The sequence below is a fragment of the Molossus molossus genome, unplaced genomic scaffold (assembly GCF_014108415.1).
Source record: "Molossus molossus isolate mMolMol1 unplaced genomic scaffold, mMolMol1.p scaffold_m16_p_12, whole genome shotgun sequence".
Classification (NCBI taxonomy): Eukaryota; Metazoa; Chordata; class Mammalia; order Chiroptera; family Molossidae; genus Molossus; species Molossus molossus.
The window spans coordinates 77,931,706-77,954,174 of NW_023425347.1; positions in this window are offsets into that span (position 1 = coordinate 77,931,706).

Sequence of the window (22,469 nt, forward strand, 5' to 3'; positions counted from 1 at the left end):
AGTCCAGCCCTGTGCCATCTCCTGTAACATCCCCTGCACCTGACACCTGGGCCTGGGGGCTCTGGTGGCCAGCGAACCAGATGGCCTGGGAGTTATTAATGAGACACTCTGCATGCGTGTGTGTGTGCGTGTGTGGGCCTGGGCCATGTGCTGTGATCATCAGTTTGGAGTCTTCCTTGGGGAAGTAACAAATGGCATCCCTACCCAGCTGTCCTCCAGTGGGGCCACCTCATAAATCAGCGTGAGAGGCTTCCAGTCCCTGCTGAGTCATCCCCGTGGCCCCACAGCTAAGTGACCCAGAGGCAGTGGCACTGCCTGCCACGGCTTCACCTCCCTCCGTCCTGCGCGCTGAGCCTTGTGGACGATGTGCGGCCTTGACCGCCAGCAGCCCCGGGCCCGGTCCTGGCCCTCCCGGTAACCGGTGGTCTGATCTTGAAGGAATCACCTTTTCTCTCGAGGCCTCAGTTTCCTCCTCTGTGAAGTTAGCGGTGGGGCTAAGAGGGAAAATGACACAGGAATGTATTATTTAGGGTTTATGATCGGTTCCACCTCCCAACCCAGGGAAAGAGCACAGGCTGCAAGCCCAGGGCAGGGAGCACCCTGGAATCACCTTTGCATTTCCCTCGTGATCCTGATACACCGCGGGTGACAGCCTCTGGCCTAAGGGATGTGCGCGGGGGCAGGAAGTGGCCGGGACATGGGTACCCGGAGATGGTCAAGTGAGGAGCCCGGGGGTGGGTAGGGTGAGGAGGCTCTGTCTTCCAGGGGACCCTCGGCCAAAGCTAAGTTCTGGACAGCGTGGCAGCCTGAGAGTGAGGTCTGGCTCGGCCCAAAAGCACAGAGTGGTCTGATCTGAGGGCGGGCGGGAGCAGGCCTTCCACGGAGGCGGCATTGCGTTTCTGGGTTCTGGGAAGAAGGTCTGGTGCTGATGGAAGGGGCTGTGCAGGCCAGAGGGGCATGACTAGAGCAGTGCATAGGTTTTTTTTTTAAAAAATACGTTTTACTTCTTTTTACTTTTATTTCTTAATTACAATTTGCATTCAGCCTTATTTTGTATTTGTCTCAGGTGTTCAGCTCAGTGTTTAGACAACCGTATACTTTACAAAGTGTTCCCCCAGATAGTTCCAGTGCCCACCTGGCACCATACGTAGTTATTACAATATTATTGGCCACATTCTCTGTGCGGTGCTTTCCATTCCCGCGACTATTCTGTGACTACCAATTAGCACGTTTTTATCCTGTCACCTTGTTCACCCAGCCCGCAAACCCCTCCCTCTGGCAACCACCAGCCTGTTCTCTCTATCTATAAGTTTGTTTCTATTTTGTTTGTTCCTTTATTTTGTTCTTTAGATTCCACATATACGTGAAATCACATGGTATTTGTCTCTCTCTGTCTGGCTTACTTCTCTTAGCATAATACCCTCTCGGACCATCCATGCCGTTACAAATGGTACAATAAAATGCACAGGCTTTGAAACCTCACAGAGCTGGGCTCACATCCTGGCTCGGTGACACCTAAGCCACATGACCTTGGGCAAGTAATTTAACCTCATCTGTAGAATGGTGACAGTACTATCCGCCTCACAGGATTAAGTATGATAGCACGTGTGAAAGCCCCTGGCATGTAGAAATACTTCTATGTTCTTGCCCTGGCCGGTTTCGCCCAGTGGTTAGAGCATCAGACTGTGGACGGGGGAGTCCCAGGTTCGATTCCTGCTAAGGGCACGTACCTCAGTTGTAGTTTGTCCTGGGCCCCGGTGGGGTTGTGGGAGTGGCAACCAATCCATGTGTGTCTCTCATGTCGATGTTTCTCTCTCTCTCTCCCTCCCTCTCTTCCTCCTGCTCTATCTGAAGATAAGTGCAAAAACATATCCTCCGGTGAGGATAAAAAAGAAATACTTGCATGTTCTCCTTCACTAACTAGCTCCCAGGATCCTCCTCGACAAGGCTCAGAATAACACGCAGGCCTGGCTGGGACTGGACAGTCGCAGTAGCTGCCCCATGCATCATGTTCTGTAGTTCAGCAAGCATTTTCAGGTCCATTATCTCATGATGACCTTGTGGCAACCCTGATGGGAAAACCGAGGTTCAGAGAAATCCAGCGACTTGCTCAAGGTCACTTGTTTGGACACAGGTGAGGGAAGGGGTACAATCTGTCCTAGTCAAGACCTACTACTCCACATTTGGCCACCTGATGGCTGCTATGACAAAACTTTCCCAAATTCTTGAAAGACAGTGAGTTTGTGGGGCAAAGTGGGGTGGAGTGGAGCCATAGGGAACTCCTGGAAAATTTCCACTTGGGCTGGGCTCCTGCTTAGCCAAATGATGTGTGAGAATGGGGGTCTGTTGTCAGGGGAGCTCTGCCCTGCCATCTGTTTAGGGTGCAGGTGGGCCTGTTCTGCCTCTGATCTTATAGCCTGGCCTCTGGGTGCCAGGCCAAGTCCCAGTGTCTCTCCCTGTGACTTATTCACAACCTCCAGCTGTGTTTTCAGGAACGTTTTGGAGAATGAGGCTGCCAGGTTGGGGAAGGCTGGGGTAAGCAGACACACACTCAGGCAGCAGTCAGTGTACGTCGCTGCATGGTTCTGGGCAGGCAGCGGGCGGCAGTGTCAGTCCAGGGCAGTGCAGGCATGAATGTCGACATGCTGGAGGGGGTCATGGTAGGGTAGGAAGCAGAGCTGAGCAGGCATCTGCCTCTGGAATTGGCTAAGGTCACACAGGATACGGTGTGGGCCGACAGCCTCAGGCAGAGGGAACCAGCACCACGGACAGCTCTACAACCTGTCTCGTGTGGGTCCCTCTGCAGCCTTTTATCTCCAGACTCACTCAACCACCCACAGCTGTCTGGGTAAAGAGCCTTTGCAAATGCCCGTCCTAGCTTGATCCCTGAGAAGCCTGCCCATAACAGCTCTCACGCTCTTTTTCCTCCCAGAGGAATGCCCGTGACTTTGACTTGCCGGGGGAGATTCTCTGAAGGGGTTCACATCCTTCAAGGGTCTAGTTTGTTGGTGGGTGATCCTTGTCAACCTCTGGGTCCCCTGTATTTTTAGTCCGGGGCCCAAGCCCAGCCAGGTACTCAGTCTTTACATGAATGGCTGACAAAGTTTGCCCTGAGTTGGAGGGACTCTGCTTCTTCTCAGCCAGTCATGCTGCCCATCCCCTGAAGTCCCCAATGCCCTGTACCAACACTTCTGTCCAACTCCTGTTTTTTCTCTCCTTTTGCCTGTGACTGCTTGAGTGAATCGGGGATGAAGATCAGAAGTCACACATTGAGAAGCTTCTCCCACTAATGAGCTCTCTGAGGGCTGCAGACAGCCCCTTCCTTTGCCCCGCCCCGCCCTGTTCACTCATTTATAACAAGTTACAGGAGGAAGAACGAAGGACCAATCAGCTCACAACACTGCCAGTCGACAATCAGAGGGAGGGAGGGCAGAAGTCTGTGACTCCGCCAAGAGATCTTGCGTGGGGGAAAATCAAGGAACATTAAACTGGATACTTTTTCTCAGCATAGTATCACCTGGTCCAAGCTCCTCAGGTTGCAGATGAGATGTCTGAGGCCCAGAGAGGTCAGATGGCTTCCAAAATCCACATGGCCAGGGATGACCAAACCAAGAAATGGAACCTGAGTCTTCTGATTCTCAGTCCAGCACCATTTCTCATTTCAAACGCCTTTGTTTTGAAAACTGGAGTGAGGTCTCTGTTTCAATTGACAGCTTGACATTTTCCTGTCTGTCATACGAACACACGTGGAAGAAATGGACTTATTTCGGTACATCTGGAACTCACACAAACATCAAGATTGCCGCTGTGATGATGTCTTCATCCTGCCACCATGAAACAAAACGGCAGTTGACATGACCGCATTCAAGGAGACATGATGTCTTTAATTTGCCGTGGATTCCAGCGTCATTTGGCTCGTGAGCAGAAGTTACTATGGATATGCCTGCGTTGAGTGTGACCTGGGGCTCAGAGTCACTATTCCTTACATGAGGTGTGTTGCTTGTTCCACCACAGACAAGACAAACAGCAGGTGGCTAAGGCGGCCTGTGTTTTCAGTGTTTGTGACCGTTAATGTTATTTATGTTGGCAGGTAGAGAGGCACTTGGTGCTTAGTGTTTTGGTGGGACCTGGGCCAGGAGGAGCGGAGCATTGGGCCATCTATCTAAGCCTGGTGTCCTGAGGCCCCAAGCTTCCTTTCCCATCCATCCAGCCACTTCTCTGTCACCATCAAATCCAGGAGGACTGGAGATACCCAGTGTCCCAGGCCTGAGGGATCCCCTGGGCTGTTTGAAAAGTGATCTGGACCCAATTTCCTTTTCTACATCATCCCAAAGGCAAGAGGGTACATGTCTCTCAAGGGCCTTCCGGCTGCCTCTGGGGTCGCTCTGGCACTCAGCGCACTTGCAGGAATTGGGGGGCAGCAGGAGCCTGAGTTCAGTAGTCTGAATGCGGATTGTGGACCACTCGGGTGGGGAGAACTCCGAGGACGGTTTCTTCTCGCTACCTCTAAGGGCGGAATTGACTTTCCTTGAAATTATTTAGGGCCCGTGTTCCTGGCTCCCCTACTGGACACCCCCTGTCGATGCCCCTGGTCATGTCTAGAAACCAGCTCATGTCCCCCATCTTGTTTTCGCCGCTGTTTTCCAAAAAGTGACTTGTGTAGCTCTGGTCAGCACCCTTGGTGGAGTCCCCTACACCAGGGCGAGCCGCTGACATCTTGTGACACTGAAGCTACTGCTTTTTACTTAAAAAAATTATTTTATTTTCCTTATTGATTTTAGAGACAGGAAGGGAGAGGGAGAGAGAGATAGAAACACCGATGAGGGAGAACATCAATCGGCTGCCTCCGGCATGCCCCACACTGGGGATCAGGCCCACAACCTGTGCCCTGACCGGGCATCGAAGCGGCAACCTCTTGGTGCATGGGTCCATGCTCAACCACTGAGCCACACCGGCCGGGCTACTTCCCCTTGTTGCATCTAACCTCTCGCTACCCTCTGCATCCCTTTGCCTGATCTCTAGATTCTCCAGATCTATTTAGCTTTTGAAATTTTTCTACCTGGTGCTTATTATGTGTCAGGCACTATTCTAAGTACTTAGATGTATTAACTCATTTAATCTTCATAGTAACTCATTCAAGTAGAGACTGTTATTATCCCTGTTTTACAGATGAGGAAACTGAGGCCCAGGCAGGTGAAATATTTTGCCCAGTACATGAAATAAGCCGCAGAGCCGAGATTCACACTTGGAACTCGAACCCCGGAATCTGTCCCTGAGCCACTACACCAACTGGTGAGGCCTTCGACTTAGCTTTCCTCAAGATTCTGCCTCTCAGTTGGCCCACCTTGGCCCACCTGCCTGTCCATCCATCCATCTATCCATCTACACACCCATACCCACCCTTTCACTCAATAAATATATATTCTTTTAAATCCTCACCCGAGGATATTTTTCCATTTATCTTCAGAGAGAGTGGGAGGGAGGGAGAGGGAGGGGTGGTGGGGGAGAGAGAGAGAGAGAGAGATCAACTGGTTGCCTCCCACACAACCCCGACCAGGGCTGGGGACCAAACCACAACTGAAGTACATGCCTTTGACCGGAATTGAACCCGTGACTCTTTGGTTCGTGGGCTGACTCTCTAACTGCTGAACCCAACGCACCAGGGCTCAATAAATATTTTTTGAGAACATCTACTATGTGCCAGCATTCTGCCCGGGGACAGTGGAAGCAATACCAGACACAGCCCTTACTCTCCCAGGGCTGGCAGACATGGAACACAGAGAGAGATAACACATCAACACAGCGATTAATGTATATTTACAAGTGGACATAGGTGCTCCGAAGCAAAGGGACACAGCTCCGTGTATCACAGGCCGCCAGCCAGGGCTGCTGCCCCAGGCCCCTGCATGCCGTTGCCCAGCCTTGACGCAGACCCTTGGACCCGCATAAGATATAATTACCTAAGCCTGATAGCTTCCAGGGGCTTCCAGCATCCAAGTTCCCAACATAATGTCAGTCTCTTCCTAACCTGCCAGTTTCCTGTTTGGGGAGGGGCAGTGCCCTCAGGTGTGGCTAATTCTAGCTGTTCTCTGAGCACAAGTTTTTGTTTTTGGTCTTTTCTGGCCCTGCAAACCTTCCTGCTGATTTGACTATAGAGCGCCTGCTTTTTCTCCATCTTGATCAGTGGTTGAAACATTTGGGTGACCACGGATCTGTCTGAGAGATCAACTAAAACCGAGAACATGCTTTGAAAAAAAAAGTTTCCCTGGACTGCTCAGCTAACTAATACTCAAAAGTAGCCCCAACCTTGCACCCCAGATTTGGAAGACACTTTTTAAGGCTAAGTGGATTATGCTGGCAGAGTAGACCCGTGATGTCCCAGAAGTCCTCTTCCAGCCGAGACAGCGACTTCGTCTTCTTCGTCAGCAGATCACTTGCATCTCATCACTTCCTTCACCTTGAGCAGTGGTTGAAGCCTCTTTTGGTCTTAGAGAGAGAGGCAAAAACTCAAGACCTTCTTGGAGGAAAAATGCACATACTTAGGACAACTTGCCCATGATTTCAGGGGGTTTACAGTGTTCTTATAGCTCTTCCAGGGGTTTGAGGTAAAGGATTTCTAACCTGAAAGATCCCCGTTCTTTGTCTTTATGGCTTGTACTACCTCTAGACGTGACCTCTGAACACGTGGGCATAATTGATGCTCTAGTCTCTGGCCAGTCTCTGAAGGATTCCATCAATGTCCCAGGAGGACGTCAGGGACCAGTGTCAGAGATGGAGAGGCTGCTTGGTACTCCTTGAGATCCCGCTAGCTGGAGGTCCAAAGAACACAGGTTGCCAGCCTCACGACCCCACGGTAACTGCCCACTCCCATGGGCACCGCTGCTCTCGGTTACCTCGGCTGATCGAGAGAGACCCAAGACTCATCTCAATCATTCTTGGCAGGGAATCTAAGTACGCAGCGCAGGGAAAACAAGTATGAGACATGTACTACCCCTCCCGACCCAGTGCCCATGACAGACGTTGCTAATCAATCAGAGCTTTCTTTCCCATTTGGCCCAGATATGGTCTTATAATCCTTTTCAAATAGTAATTTAGGTAGACACCACCGATCCATCAGAGTTGGCATGTAGGATGAAATATATTTGCCTTCCTGTATGCGGGGGAACGAGGGCTGGACGCTCTGGCTCTCAGCCCAACCCTTGCGAGTCTAGGGTCTGAGATCCCACAGCCGGGCTGGACTAGAACTCCAGGCCTCTGCTGGTCTTGGGGAATCCTCCATTATCTGGTTGGCCAAGCTGTACCTTGAGGATGACCCTAAGTAGTCTCCTGTATGAATTCACAAATTCCTCAGCTAAAATGTCTTCAACATTTTTTTCCCCCAGCCTCACTTCAGGGAACTCAAGTCGGACTTCTCAATACATCTAATCTAGAAATGACAAGAATGTCCCTGTTCTTGCCGTTTCTGTAATCTCTGTACCCTGCTTCCTCAAGCATGCCACGCGTCACATTGCTCTGTTCTCTAAAACAGAAAACCCACGTTTTTCACATGGTCATTTACAGCCTGGCCCAAACGATGTTTCCAGTTTCACATCTTCCCCTGTGCTCCAACAAGTTCTTACAACACACCGTTTCCTCATAGTCTGGGCTTTCACACGCCCCCAGCCCTCCTCTCTGCCTGCGGGCTCCTGTCTCCTCACATGCTCTCTGCTCCGGGAAACCCGCTCTGTCCCATGCTGGGTTTGTGATCATCACCCTGTCCCTGCTGAGCTGTGCCTCTCTATCCTGCTATCGTTGACTGTTTTCCTATTGCCTGTTTATTTGCGGGATAGTGTCTATGCACCCCTGTGTCGTAACACCCAACGCAAAGCAAGGCACAAGGCAGGGACCTTGTTGACATGCACTGCATGTAAATTGCAGGGTTCGCTTCCTGTCCCCCAGGGCAACATTTGCTCCATCATGCCATCTTGCCAAGCAGAAGCAGCCTAAAGGATGGCTTTCCTCCTCCTCGCAGAAAGGGCACCTCATTGAAATTCACCTGGAACGGGCAGTTTCTAACAGGAAACCCTTGGCTGAGACACAGCGGCCAACACCCGGCACTGCTGGAGGCAGAGGGACTTGTTCATGAGCTGCAAGCGCACCTCGTACCACTTCAGAACTCTGCGGGCAAACAGCCCTTCCCTCTTCTCCACTGGCCTCTCCCCGGCTCCCTTGGCTTCTCTCTTCTTGGCTTGTGAGGCTGGGAAGTGAGGCAGCTGGGAGCCCCCCAGTGCTGGTGGAAATAGAAGTATGTGAGAGGTCTCCTTAAAGTGGTTGGAAGGCCCTGGCCAGTTTGGCTCAGCGGTTAGAGTGTCGACCTGCGGACCAGAGAGTCCTGGGTTCGGTTCCCGCTAAGGGCACGTACCTCGGTTGTAGTTTGTCCATGGCCCCGGTTGGGGTCGTGTGGGTGGCAACCAGTCGATGTGTCTCTCTTGCATCAATATTTCTTTCTCTCTCTTCCTCCCACTCTATCTGAAGATAAATACAAAAATGTCTTCTGGGGAGGATAAAAATTAAGTGGTTTGGGGAAGAGCTGGTTGGGTGGGAGAGACCTGGAGACTTCAACTTAGAACTTGGCTCATGCAGGGGACTCTGTATAATTTGATAAACATGGACGAGGGGCTCCTCGCTGAGCCCAAGGTGATCCATGGCTCCTGGATTGATGGTGCCTTTAGAAATAACAATACAAATAAGATTACTAAGAAAAATGTATCACCACATCGCCCTGACTGTGCTAAGGCACTGTTCCAAATGCTTTTCATATATTAACCTCTTTAGATTCTTAGTACAATCCTTTGTGCTATGTTTCATTATTATGCCCATTTTATAGATGAAAAAATAGAAGCCACAGAGAGATGACCTCATGCTAACTGCTCTGTGGGTAAATGGAGAAACTGAGGCTGGCCCAGACACCACTGGAGGAAGTCATGGATGAGACTGTATTAAAGAAGAGTCCATAAGAAGAGTCCAGTTGGTGTGGCTCAGTGGTTGAACATCAACCCATGCACCAAGAGGTTACCAGTTCGATTCCCGGTTAGGACACATGCCCAGGTTGTGGGCCAAATCCCCAGTGGGGGGCATGCAGGAGGCAGCCAATCAGTGTTCTCTCTCATCGATGTTTCTGTCTCTCTCTCTCTCTCCCCCTCTCACTTCCTCTTTCTCTAAAATCAATAAAGGAAAAGAAAATTTAAAAAAAAGTATAAGAAGAGGAGCAAAATCCCAAGGACATTCTGGCTGTAGCCTTGAGAGAATTATTTACTTCTCCAAGCCTACCCTTTCTTATCTAAGCAGTAGGATAATTATGTCTTCTTGGAAGTTTCAATCTAAGGATCGGATGAACTCATGTTAAGTAAAATGCCTAGCGTGTTATAGATAATCAATAAACAGTAGCTGTCATTATTAGCTACCTGATTGCTCCCTCCTTTGTGCTCTTTCTGTCCCATCCACTTCCAGGGCCTTATCAGACTATTTTAATTGTCTTATCATACATCTGTCTTGCTGCTCTAAGCCCCTCAAACACAACAATCAGCTCTTATCTACTCTGGGCACTCCAGCTGGAAGGTGGGAGGTTTCATACGAGCAAACTGAGGCTTTGAAGGGAAGCTATTTGCCCAAGATGACAAGCTAGTGAGTGGAAGAGCCCAAGGCCCTCTGCAAGATGATGTGCAGACCATTTTCTGATCTGTAATCAGTGAGACAGGGGTGGGGTGGGGTGGGGGGGAGAGGAGGGGAGGTAGGGGTGGGGGAGGGAGAAAACCCCATTCCAGGGGGATTGGTTGGGTGAGAGGCTGCAGGCCTCTTGGCCTCCAGGGAGAAGGAGGTCTACAGAAGATGGACAAGACGGGTCTCGGTGAGTGATTGGGTATGAAAGGAAGGGAGAAGGAGGAGTCAAATTTCACTCCCAGGTTGCCTTGGAATACAAGGGGGATACAAGAGTTTGTGGACAGGTGGGGAAGATGATAAATTAGGCTTTGGAAATGCTCGGAAGAAGGAGTTTGTAACACAGTCACATGAGGGTCTCTAGAGGCTCTGGTCTCTAAGTGGGTATGGGCAGGACACCAACATCTGCCACAAACTATGATTCTGTGATGTGACTATGTAATCAGTTGTCAAAAGTTGTGATGGTGTAATGAGTTGGACTGTAGGACATGAGTCCTGGCTTTACTGTAGCTTGCTGGCTGTGTGATTTTGGGCATGCTACTAAACCTCTGAATCTAATTTTCTGTGAAAGGGGTGATTAAAAACGACCTCCTAGTATGTTGTTGTGAAGGTCAAATGAGATAAAACAGGTCAATGATGAAATATAGTAAGAGCTCAAAACACAATGACCATCATTATTAGCCGCTCCTGCCGCCAGAGTGCTGACCCCTCCACCTTGTCTCGACACCCTTCTTCCTGTTTTAGCCTTTCCCATCCCACCGGCACTATGTACAGGGAAGGGCAAAAGTAGGCTTACAGTTGTGAGTACACGAAACACAGAGTTTATTCTTGTATTATTATTTATAAAAATTGTATTATTTTCCTTATGAACAACTGTAAACCTACTTTTGTCCTACCCTGTATATACCCAGCTATGCATTTTAGGTGCTCCATCCTCTCTGTCTTTTAGAGACCTTTGTCCCTTATGAATCCTCTCCAGCCCTTTCTGGCAAAGAGGAGCACAGAGTTGTGTTCCTCCAGTGAGATGTCACTTGAATTTTACTCCAATAATGCTTTGACCCATAGGTGTGACTAATGGTGGGAAGGTGAGCCAACAGTTTTGGGGGCAGAAAGATCTTTCTGGTGCTGGTCAGACCAATACATTCAGAAGCTGTCTACCATATCTTCATGTGTGGATTCTATCATGAGTATAAAATTCAGACTGAGATAGGATCTGGAACTTCTCACTTGAGATTAAGTGGGGGCAGCATGTCTTCATGCTTTTTGGTTGGGAGGTCTTTTGGTGAAGTCTGCAGCCCTGTCATTATTCCATCTCCTCCCCAGGTTCTAGGAAGGTATGGAGGTAGTGGACTATTGTCTGACATTTAGCACATGGTCAATAAATGTGGAAGAGAGAAAGGAGAAAGCCATTACTTAAGAATCAGGAAGCTGCCCTGGCTGGTTTGGCTCAGTGGTTAGAGTGTCGGTCCATGGACCAGAGTCCTGGGTTCAGTTCCTGCTAAGGGCACATACCTTGGTTACAGTTTGACCCTGGCCCCAGTTGTGGTTGTGTAAGTGGCTACCAGTTGATGTGTCTCTCTCATGTCAATGTTTCTCTCTCTCTTCCCCTCTTTTTTTTTTTTTTTTTTATCCTCACCCGAGGACATTTTTCCATTTTTTTTTTTTGTACAGATAGAGTGGGAGGGAGAGAGGAAGAGATAGAGAGAGAGAAACATCGATGTGAAAGGGACACATTGAGTGGCTGCCACTGCACGACCAACCAGGGTCGGGGACAAACTGCAACCGAAGTACGTGCCCTTAGCAGGAACCGAACCCGGGTCTCTCTGGACCGCAGGCCGACGCTCTAACCACTGAGCCAAACCGGCCAGGGCTCTCTTCCCCTCTTTCTCCCTCCCGCTCTATCTGAAGATAGGCGCAAAAATGTCCTCAGGTGAGGATTAAGAAAAAAAAATTAAAGAATCAGGAAGCTCATGTTCAAGTTTTGCCCTTACTGCTACTAGGTGTTTGGTCTTAGACAAGCAACTTCCCATCTCTGAGCCTCAGTTGCCTATAATGTGGGGATAATACCTGACTTCTTTAGCAGATCAAATGTTTAGACCAATATGTTCACTTGGTTGATGCAGAAATTAAAGCCCAGACTTCAGAAAGGGCTTACTCAGGGTCATGAAGCCAGAGTTTGGTTGTAAAACCAGGTCATGTGGTAGTGCTTAGTCAAGTGTTGCAAGAGGGAATGTGATGTTCACACCTGATTATTTATTTAGGCTCTCAGATCCAAGGAAGGGAAGGAGAATCTTCTTCTGCTGAATCATTTACTGTTTGCTGTACTTTCAAAGCCAGTGTGGATTCCTGAAGGGGCCTGTAAGGCCCAGAGACCTTGACAGTGTGTATGTGTCTCAGGGGTCACAAGACCTAGTCACACACAAGATGTAGGCTGCTTTGAAGCTCTTCTCAGTGACTCTCTGCAAAGTTTTAGGGCTCAACTCAGCTGCAAAATGAATGAACTGTTCTCTCCAGCACAGAGCACATTTGGGCCAAACTCCTCGCTCAGTTTTATGGGGCCAATACATCTGCAGAATCACTTACCCATCACTCTGCAGATGGAATGCATTACTTCGGAAAACTTTCTTTTTCCTCCCCCCCACCCCAAACTCGTATTCCCTGGTGAAAATGGTTTATCAACGTCTTTAAAAAACTGCTCAGATCTTCTTGGCAACCCCTGATACCATAAAAGAGTGGCGGTGTGAATGCAAATGAATTGGAGGGCATTAAAAAACCCTCTTGCTTTGCAGCTGAAGTGGAGAAGGGTCGGATGATGGATAGCGCGTGGTTTTCTGCTGAGTGATTTTGCTCTTTTTACGGCTGCCAATGGCTGATGTATTTCATCTTTTGTTTCCTTTACTGCCGCTTAAGCAACCACCCTCAAGCTAGGGGTATGTCTCTGGGCACCCACTTCACCTCCCCACTAGGGGATGGTTCCAATCAGCTGCTTTGCACTTACTGCCTGATTCAGGGCATGCACAGGATGGCCCAGCTGGATGGGCCCTGAGGGAGCGCCCCTCCTATAATTGCTGAGCTCAGTAGCAGAGACTACTGAAGAGATGATAATTCTCTTCATTCTCCTGAGGGGACACATGCCCCCTTATATTCCATTTGTGATTATTGAAGCTTACTGCATGCCAGGCACTGTGCCAGGCACAGTGAGGATACCAAGAAGTGACGGTCACAGCCCTGCCTTCAGTGATCTTACCATCGCTTGAGAAGGAAACGCACCTCCAGTTATACCCATGGACATGCACACAGCAGAACCTTCTCGCAGGCACCCGCACTTATCTACGTGTACAAGGACACATGCTCACACTCACCTACACACCAGTACACACACACATGAAAACAGTCACCCACACAAATGTGAGTGCACACACTTGAGCATGCCCAGAAACACACACACAACCAAGCCCCACAACTCTCAGACCTGTGTACATTTGCACACAGGCACACACAAACACTTTACATGCTCCTGTGCACCCACACAAGGAAGTTAAGCAATGAAACAAAACTACGTATGAACTGAAGCCAGAATGAGAGGGGAGATGAGAAAGAATTTAGAGATGTCGCAGTCAAAATGCTGGTGTAGGAAATTTGCCTTCTAGACTCAGTTTAGTCTCTTACTAGCTGTGTGACCTTGCTCAAATTTCTTAACGTCTCTGAGCCTCAGTGTCCTGAGTCCCGCTGCCCAGCATCAAGGCAATGCCGCCTCGAATCATCTGACAACCGCTGGTACAGCCAAGCCCCCATATTATATGGGGGGAACTGAAGCCAGAAGAGGGGGATGGGCTTGGTTAAGGTCACACGCTGAGGTAGTGGCAGAGTCAGGACTGGAAAAAAGTATTCTGGCTCCCTAAAAAATGCTCTTTTTTAAAGGAAAAAATTACAGGTGATATTTGCTTACAATAATAAATGCCAACATTAAAGGAATATAAAGTAAACAGTGAACGTTTCTCCATCCCTCTCTCCTACCCTCCCCTCTGGAAAAGATCAACATCCAAAGTTTGATGCGTGGCTTTCCAGACTTTTTTCTACATGTGCACGCACACACACACACTCACACATATCTGCTCACATATATAAATACACCCACATGAGTTTTTTGGTTGCTTATTTGCTTTTGCAAAAATAGAATTGTACTAGACTCACTGCTCTGACTGACTTTTTTTGGGGTAGTTCTTGAAGTCTAGAAGAACCAAGCACTTGCCCTGAAGAGTTGACAGTGGAGTGAGTGACATGCCATGGAGATATGGAAGTCCTTAAGTCACATTTACGTGCCTGAAGAAGGGAACGTGAGCTTAGGGACCTTAGGCCGGGACTGGATTTATACAGATGCAGGTGTTAGTACGGGGGGGACCAGCTGATCAAACGCTTCCCCAAAGGTGACAAGTGAGCTGAGTTGGACTGAAGGGCTGTGTCAGGGAGGTGGGAGGAGATGTTGGGCTGAGAAAAGAGGTGAAGCTGTGGAGGGCCTTGAGTGCCAAGGAGAGCAAAGGATAAGTTCTCTACCAGGCAGCGGGGAAGCACTGGCAGAGAAAAATGGAAAGATCAGTCTGCATTGTGCATGTGTGTGCGTGTGCGTGTGTGCTTGTGCATGCAGGTGCGTGCATGTGTGTGTGTGCATGTGTGTGCATTTGTGCTTGTGTGTGCACCTGCTTTGGAGATGGCAGTGTGCTGTCCGGGAGTTTGGATGGCACCAGAAGGAAGGAGCCAGTAGGAGACTGTGACCCCTGTTAGTTACTGGACTAAAGGGGTCCATTTTCCTGCGTACATCAAAGCTCAATAAGACACGAACTGAAGCTTGCAACGAAGAAAGTCAGGGTTTATTTTTGGAAGTGGCCCATGCCCGGATACACAGGTGAGCTAATGCTCAAAGACCTGGGTTCCAGGGGATGGTTATATAGGGGGAAAATTAATTATGGTGACTAAAGAAGTTAGGGTCATGGCCAGGGTTGTGGTCTCTGCTGACTGGTAGGTGCTAGGGTAGAGGGGAGCTAATCAGTGCATCTGGTCCTGATGTCAGCCACGGCGTCATTTCATCTGGTTTTGCTACTTTTCTGGGCCTGGAGCTGAAACACAACCGAGGCCTAGATGTTATCGCTAGCTTGACCGAAACTCTCTCTCAGGGGTCAACAGACCAAGTAGTCATGTGAGGGAAAAGGAGGGGGTGAGTCAGGGTGCTGGATGAAGCCAGTTTGAATCAAAAAGGAAAGAAATGAGAAGAGTTCATATGAGAGAAATGGAGTTGCTTTGTAGTCACAATGGATGTAAACGGATGTGATGAGCGGCCTGGGCAGACTCTGAGAGTGGAGGGAGAGTTGACCTGGGGGACACTTCTGGACTGGCTTCCAGCTGGTGGCAGGGAAGGGGAATGACCGAGATGTAAGCACTCAACCTTGTGCAATAGAGAGCAAGGGCGGGGCCATGGGGACACCGGCCAGAGGGGCGCTCAGGGCTCTGAACTTGTACACCCCAGGTAGAGGTGCAGGTGAGACTTTGTCCTGAAATACTGCATAGAGTCTCCGGGATTCTCAGAGAGGCGAGGCCCAGACTGGCTGACTGGGGATGCCCTCGGCCTGCCCACTCTCTCCTCCTGCCCCCTTCCCTCTCCACCACCTCTAAGGAGCACCCAGCCTGTGAGTCAAGACTGAACCAAGTAGAGAGATGGGGCTGGAGGGGCGGCAGAGCTAGGGCTCCGGTCGCAGGGTCCATGTTAGCATTCTCCTTTGTGGTAGAAAAACGAGGGGAGGGGAGGGAGAAGGAGAGAACAAAAAGCCCAGAGCCTCAAACATTGACGTCATGAATTGCTGAGGAAGAGGGGGGAGGAGAAGAGCCCAGAGAGCTGGGAGCCCAGGGTGTAAGGGTCAGAATGTAAAGGTTCGGAAGCTGTGGCGCTCTGGGGGAAGGAAGAGAGGAAAGGAGTGTTTGAGTCTGCAGGGTTTGAGCTGCATCCCTTTTACAATGCTTTGAGAGATTCAAGTGAAGATTGGAATTCCTTTTTAATTGCTTTTGGCTGCCAGACTGTGTTTCTTTGAATGTAGAACCAAGGCACGGGGGGCCGCATGGGGCAGAGGCGTGCATTCGCCTTGCATGAGCAATGACTTCCCCTCCTCTTCTTCACATTTTGTTTCTGAGACGGGATGCCTGTGGACCTGGTGTATGCCTTGTTCATAAATTCATGATGGAATTCAGGATTCATGGTGGCAGGAACATGATAGTTAGCATCTCGGTGGAAGGTAAGAAGCCCACGCGAAGCAGCTCAGCCCTTAAGGGGACTTGGCTGTGCGAGTCCCGAGTTTCCCCGGCAGGGACGAAGCTGGTCCTTGGACAGGACCAGAACCGCTAGCTAAAGTGCCACCAGCTCTTCTCTCTGTCGGCTCCTCTGCAAAGCTTAGCCACTTGTTTTGCTTTTTTCCTTCTCTGCAAACCAACTTCCTTGGTTTCTCTGGGCCCCATGGCAGAGAACTCAGCCCCTGCAGCTCTGGGGGTTGCTAGAACACCACATACCCCAGAAGGAGCTGCACACCCCTCTGTTCCAATTCCAAGTTCTTGGAGAGTAGCTCTGATTGGCCCTGGCAGGGTGAGGTCCTCTCAGTCCCCAACACCAACTGATGCTGGCAGGGTGAGCGCACGTGGCTGTGGGGAGCCCCCAGCTGCAGCCCCATGGAAGGCGGGGGAGAATAGATCGTAGAGATGGAGCCAGCCAGGGGGACAACCCAGGGCCATTCTCACAGATAGCTCTCCGTCTGAGTGCTTAATCACAGTTCAAGAGTGACTATAAAAGCCTGATTTTCCCTGGACATCAAGACAGAGCTAAGTCCCTGTGTTTCATCAACTGCTTTGAAGGGGACCTGGGAAGGAGGGAGAGCACAGAGCCTCTTTCTCTTGCTCCAGCCCCATAGCCTCCTGTCCTCAGCTGTGCCTGTGGCTGGGCCCCACCTGCTGGCCCAGGCCAACCCTGCTCCCAGCCAGGAGGGGATGAGGCCTTGTACCCTTGGGCATCTCTGAGTCCTCTTCCCTTGTTGGTGCTCAGGTTTGGTCTGGCAAATGGGCCCCCACTGGGCTCCCATTGTGGGGACCTGCCTGGCCCTGAAGTTTGTCTAGGAAGGGCTTTGTTTCTGCTACGCTCTGTCCCTTCTCCGTGAAGGCACACTGAGCGCCCGCCCCCGGGCATCGGCTGGTGCCCCCTCCCCCAGCCCCTTGGCAGCTGCTGGTCTCCGAGGTCATGGAGGGCTGGCAGGGGAGAGGACCCTCCATGGGAAGCCTGGACACGAGCTTAGGGCAGGCGCAGAGCGGCCAGCAGAGTGTGAATTTCGAGGCTCCCGTGAACCTGCCCGATTCTGCCATCTGAAGACCTGGAATGCAGATAGTTTAATTTTAAAGCGCGTGATAACAATCACCTTTAATGGGCTTTCATTTTGTGACAAGTTTTGTTCTAAATACAGCAGGTCCTCAAATGTCGTTATAATGATGAGGTGCTGTAGAAACTTAACTCTTGTTTATATCAATTAGCGTAGGGTAAAATTGGTTTTGTAATAACGTCGTTGTGCTTAAAGTCACAGAACCAATCAATGACATGAAGTGAGAATTTAGTGTATATTATCCCATTAATCCTCACAACCACTTTAAGAAATCATTGTCACCTCCGTTCAAAGATGAAGAAACCGAGGCACAGAAATTCAACTCAGTTGCCCAAAGTCAGGCTTTGAACCCAGGCGGACTGGCTTCAGAGCCCATGACCCTAACCACTACACATCTGCCTTCATAATTTCTGCAAATTTCGTGTCATTTCCAAAAATCAAATTTTATAGTGGTTGAGGCGATGGTCCTAAAATCGTTTTCTAAGGCACCTGAAGATTTAATCCCACCTTGATATTATTTGCTTTGAGCTGATCTATTCATTTTGGTTAGAGGGGCTCCTCCCGTCTAGAAAGTTCCTGTGGGTCCTGGGACAAGGCTCTGGCCAAGACCCCACCCCCTTCTGCCTGAGGTCCAGGGTTGGCCTTTTGATTGGTTATTTCCCCAGTGGGACGACAGCTCATGCTTCAGGGAGACAGGCATGGGTGGGGGTGGCGGACACAGAGGTCTGAGCTCTTTCCCCCAGCCCTCCCTGCTGGGGAGACAGTGGGCCCAGGCACCGTGCACGGCCCTCACACCTGTTCCTGCTCCTTGCTGGCTCAGTGCCCACCCCACAGCCCCAGGCTGGTGGCAGGTGGCTCAGGGTCCATCGCAGAGGCCACCCTTACGAGGCTCCAAAGCATCAAAAGCAGATTTGGCTCTGGGCCTTGGCGGGTGTGTGGGAGAGACGCCCCAGCCGAGCCCCAGCCTGTTTCTCGCATGCCTTGGAGCCAGCTGCGGGCAAGGCGGGGGCAGGGGAAGCGCTGAGGCTGGGGGGACGGGCTGGGGGGACGGCGGGCCCTGGCTGCCCCAATCCAGCGAGACATTCCTGGACAGCCATCCCTGGCCTCAACGTCTCATCTGAGCAGTGGGGACAGCTACCCCTGATGAAGTGGGAAGGGTGGGCAGTGTACCTGGTGATAACAACAATGGTGAGGAAGATGGTGATAATAGCTAAAACTTGTTGAATGCTGACCGTGTACTAGACTCTTAGTGCTGAGAGCTGTGTATTTATTGTGTCTACACAATGTTCCAGCTTGTTATAAGCCAGACCGCTCTAAGTACTCTGTGTATAGCATATATATTTTTTTATCCTCACCTGAGGACATTTTTGCATTTATCTTCAGATAGAGCAGGAGGGAGAGAGGGTGGAAGAGAGAGAGAGAGAAACATTGATGTGAGAGAGACACATCGAGTGGTTGCCACCCACATGACTCCAACCAGGGCCGGGGACAAATTGCAACCAAGGTACGTGCCCTTAGCGGGAACTGAACCCGGGACTTTCTGGTCTGCAGGCCGACGCTCTAACTGCTGAGCCAAACCGACCAGGGCTAACATATTATTTAATTTGCACAACCCTGAAGGAGAGTACATACTATTGTTATCCCCATTTGACAGATGTCAAACACCGAGGCACCGAGAGCTCAGTAACTGACTCAACGTCACACAGCTGGTAGGTGGTAGAGCCGGGATTTGAACTCCGCAAGCTTAGCTCTAGAGTTTGTGCTCTTAAACTTTGTAGGCTCTACCTGGGAATAAAGCTGCCCTCAAGGATCTGATAGTCAGTGTGAGATGAGGTATGCAATACACAATTTTATGTACATATAATTGTTTTAAATGCTGTGAAGGAAATAAATTAATGCACTAAAATAGAGATACTATTTGTGATAATGTGGCCAGAACATTTAGTCTTCACCAGAACCCTATGGTGGGCCAGTTTGCTATCCCGTTTTTCAGGTGAGTGTGGCGAAGCTTGGAGAGAATAAACAGGGGGCCAGAGAGGGGCTGGCCAGGACCCAGATCAAGGGACTGGCCTCTGACACCTGCCCTCCGTGCTCTGAGGCTCGCTGCGCTGTTTGGCCAGGGAGGAGGAGTTTTTGCTGATTACGGGGCTTGGGGTGGGTGGGCTCTTCTGGTCTCTCTTGCTCTTTGTTTCGAAGCATCAAGAGGAAATTGTCCTTGTCTCTGACTGCCTTCTTGTCAGCTGTTAGGGCCTGGTGTGTGTGCACAAGTGTGGCTGTGTGTGGCTGCCCTCGCCCCTGTGGGCTTGTGTGTCTGCCTCCCTCCCTGCAGCCTCCTCACACAGACCATTTTCACCTTTTATTAGGTCACTTCATAATTGATTGAAATGTCCCAGGCACAGTTCTCTTAACTCCAGGGTGATTATGACAATTATGATGATTATTAAGTAAAAAAAAAAGGAGAGGGGAGCGAAGAGAGAGAGAGAGACAGAGACAGAGACAGAGACAGAGACAGAGAGACAGAGGAAGGCGGCTGGGGGCTGGGAATTGCTGAGCTGCTGTCATTAAGCGACATTGTGTGAGAAATTTTTGCCTTCAAAAGGCAGCTGTGAAAAGGAGAGAGTGTCTTTTTTTTTTAAATGGCCCATTATGCAGGCGGCACGGGGTGCACGGTGCTGGCGGGAGGACCGTGGGGTGCAATTAGGGCAGTGACAGCCGGAATTACCCGGTGTCTCAGCAGTGTTACCACCTCTCCTGGGAGGGGGGATGGAGGAGGGGACAGGTAATGGCTGGGAAGTTCTGGACCCTTGCTGGGAGCTACTGGGTCTTTTGGAGAGCCAGGGTGATCTGGGACTGGGCAGAAGGGTCAGGGAGGGTGGGGCTGCCAGAGCTAATTACTTCTACAGCACGGAGGGGGCCTCTTTATTTTTGGAAATCTTTCATGATGGTTCGATGCCCCTTCCAGGCTTTTTGTGCATTCCCACCCCAACGGGGAGTTGGCAAAGAAAAGCCAATTGTGTGGAACAGAGGATGCAGATAAATAATTTCCAGCCTCCTCCACTCGAAGGGTCCCTGGCTGTTCTACAAGAGGGAGGGCCGCAGCCTCCTGTTGGCCTGCTGGTCCCCAGGTGCTTATCTGCAGGGCTCAACTCAGTCACCCTCCACGCCCCCGGGTGAGAGTGGGTGTTCCCGGGCAGGTGGAAATGTCTGATGCTTCAAACCCTCCCAACCTACAACGCAACAGGGGTCCAAGGGTCACCCAGTCGCCATCTCTTCCATTCCACCAAGGGCTCCCCTACAGAGCACCCTCATCCCTGTGGACCTCCAGCCTCTGCTTGCACAGCCCAGGCCGGGGAACTTACTCCTTTAGAGAGGCCTGACTGTTTGAAGCCTTTTTATTATCAATGTGACCTTGGGCATGTTTGTGCCAGTTTCCCACCTGTGACATGAGGGTGATAATCATCCTTATGCTGCAGGATTAAATGAGATGCTTGATGTAAAGGACTCAGCCTTCATCAGTGTTCTCCCAGGACAGCCCAAGACAGCGATTTCCAACCACGCCTCTGCACATGCCCTGCCTGATTGTTTAGTCAGGGGCACTCTTTTGCTTAAGACTGTCAAATAAAAAAATGACAACAATTAACACAACAATAGCTGTCCGCTGCGAATGAATCAAAATTATACTTATTTTTTTTGACAGATCGGCAAAATATATATGTTTTGGTGTGCTCCAGAATTTTAGTAATATGTGCCATGAGATGGAAAAGTTTGGAAATCATTGACCCAGAATGACTTTTCTGGAAGATAGTCCTGTTCTTGTAGGGAACTGACGCCTGGCAGTTTCTCTACTGATCCTAGCTCTGTCTTCTAGGGCCACACAGTTGACCATTCATTCATTCATTCATTCAATCAGTGCATATTGAGTGCCTACAGAGTGCCAGGCATTGTGCTGGGTGGGAGAAAGTTGCAGATGAAATTCCTGGTCCCCAGAGCCTGTGCTTCTCCAGGGCCTGGTTACCTCCTCTGCACAGACAGTCATCTATGCAAGCTCAGTAGGGAGGGGCCAGACCTGGCCATAACCCCAAGCACCACTGCACCTGAGAACAAATGGGGAGGCATGGGGTGTTTGGCTGGGAGGGGCAGTCAGGTTCTAGGCCGGAAGCTTTGTACTCTCTCTGAGAGCAGCCAGGTCCTCAACAATCCACCCCCCATCCCACCCCTCCCCTCCCCTCCCCCGCACTCAGGCAGCCATAGATGGGCTGTTAGCCCAGGAAGTGGCCGAATATCCAAGCTCCTGATTAAACCCTGATGCTGGGAATGGATCTCTGCTCACAAGCAGGGGCCACAGCTGCCCCTCCAGAAGGGACTTTAATGTTATCATTACTTTTTAAAACTCGAACAAGCAAAGTCAGAACCTCTGTTTCCTGGAACTCCTGTGCTGTTGTTTAGATAAGTTTAAATGAGCTGTGATTAAGCTAATTTTGAGGTAATTAACTTGGGGAAGGAATTCTTCACTTAAAATTCAAAGTGACTGTTCATTATAAGAGGGAGCACTCTGGAGGAGCACGCAGCCTCCAGGAGCCCCGCTTAATTAAAACACAAGGAACTCCGCCACAGAGCAAGAGTGTGCCGTCATTAATGAAAAATGAATATTCTTTATCTAATTACGCGGCATAATTAATTGCAGTCTCCAACCACAGAGGAGGAGGGGGCAGAGGAAGCCACAGGAAGTGGAGGCTCCTGTTCCCACAGACCCCAGTGAGGGTTCCAGCCTGACTCTCAGATCCTCTCGAGGTGGCCTCAAAGCCCAGAGCCCGGGGAAAGCCCAGCCCAGGGAGACTTCAGCCCAGGGTGCAGACAGGCAGGCGGAGAGTGGATTCCTCACAGCGGTGGTCCCAGTGGGTCTCTTTGGTGGTAGTTTGAGCCACATCAGCCATCCTGGGTCCTATCATTCCCTTGTGGACTCAATACATTTGCTGAGCACCTACCAGGTGCTAGACTGAATGAAACAGACCAAAGCCCTGCCCTTAGGAAGGACCTAGGTTTGAATCCTGGCTCTGTGGCTTACAAGCTGTGCTGATCTTGGGCAAGTTCCTTGATCTCCTGTGCCTCTGTTTTCTCATCTGTAAAATGGGATTAACAATAGCACTTCTCTCATAGGGTTGCTAATATTCATAAAGCACGTAGAATAGTGTCTGGCACATATAAGCGCTATGTAATGAGTGTTTGTTACATAAATAAAAAAAAGAAAAGTCAGGATGGGTACCATGAGGGGAAAGAATAGGACGTGACAAAACAATAACATTTTGGACTTGGTGTTCAGATGGGAGGGTGAAGAAGACATGGCTGCTTGACCCCCTTCACCTCCTC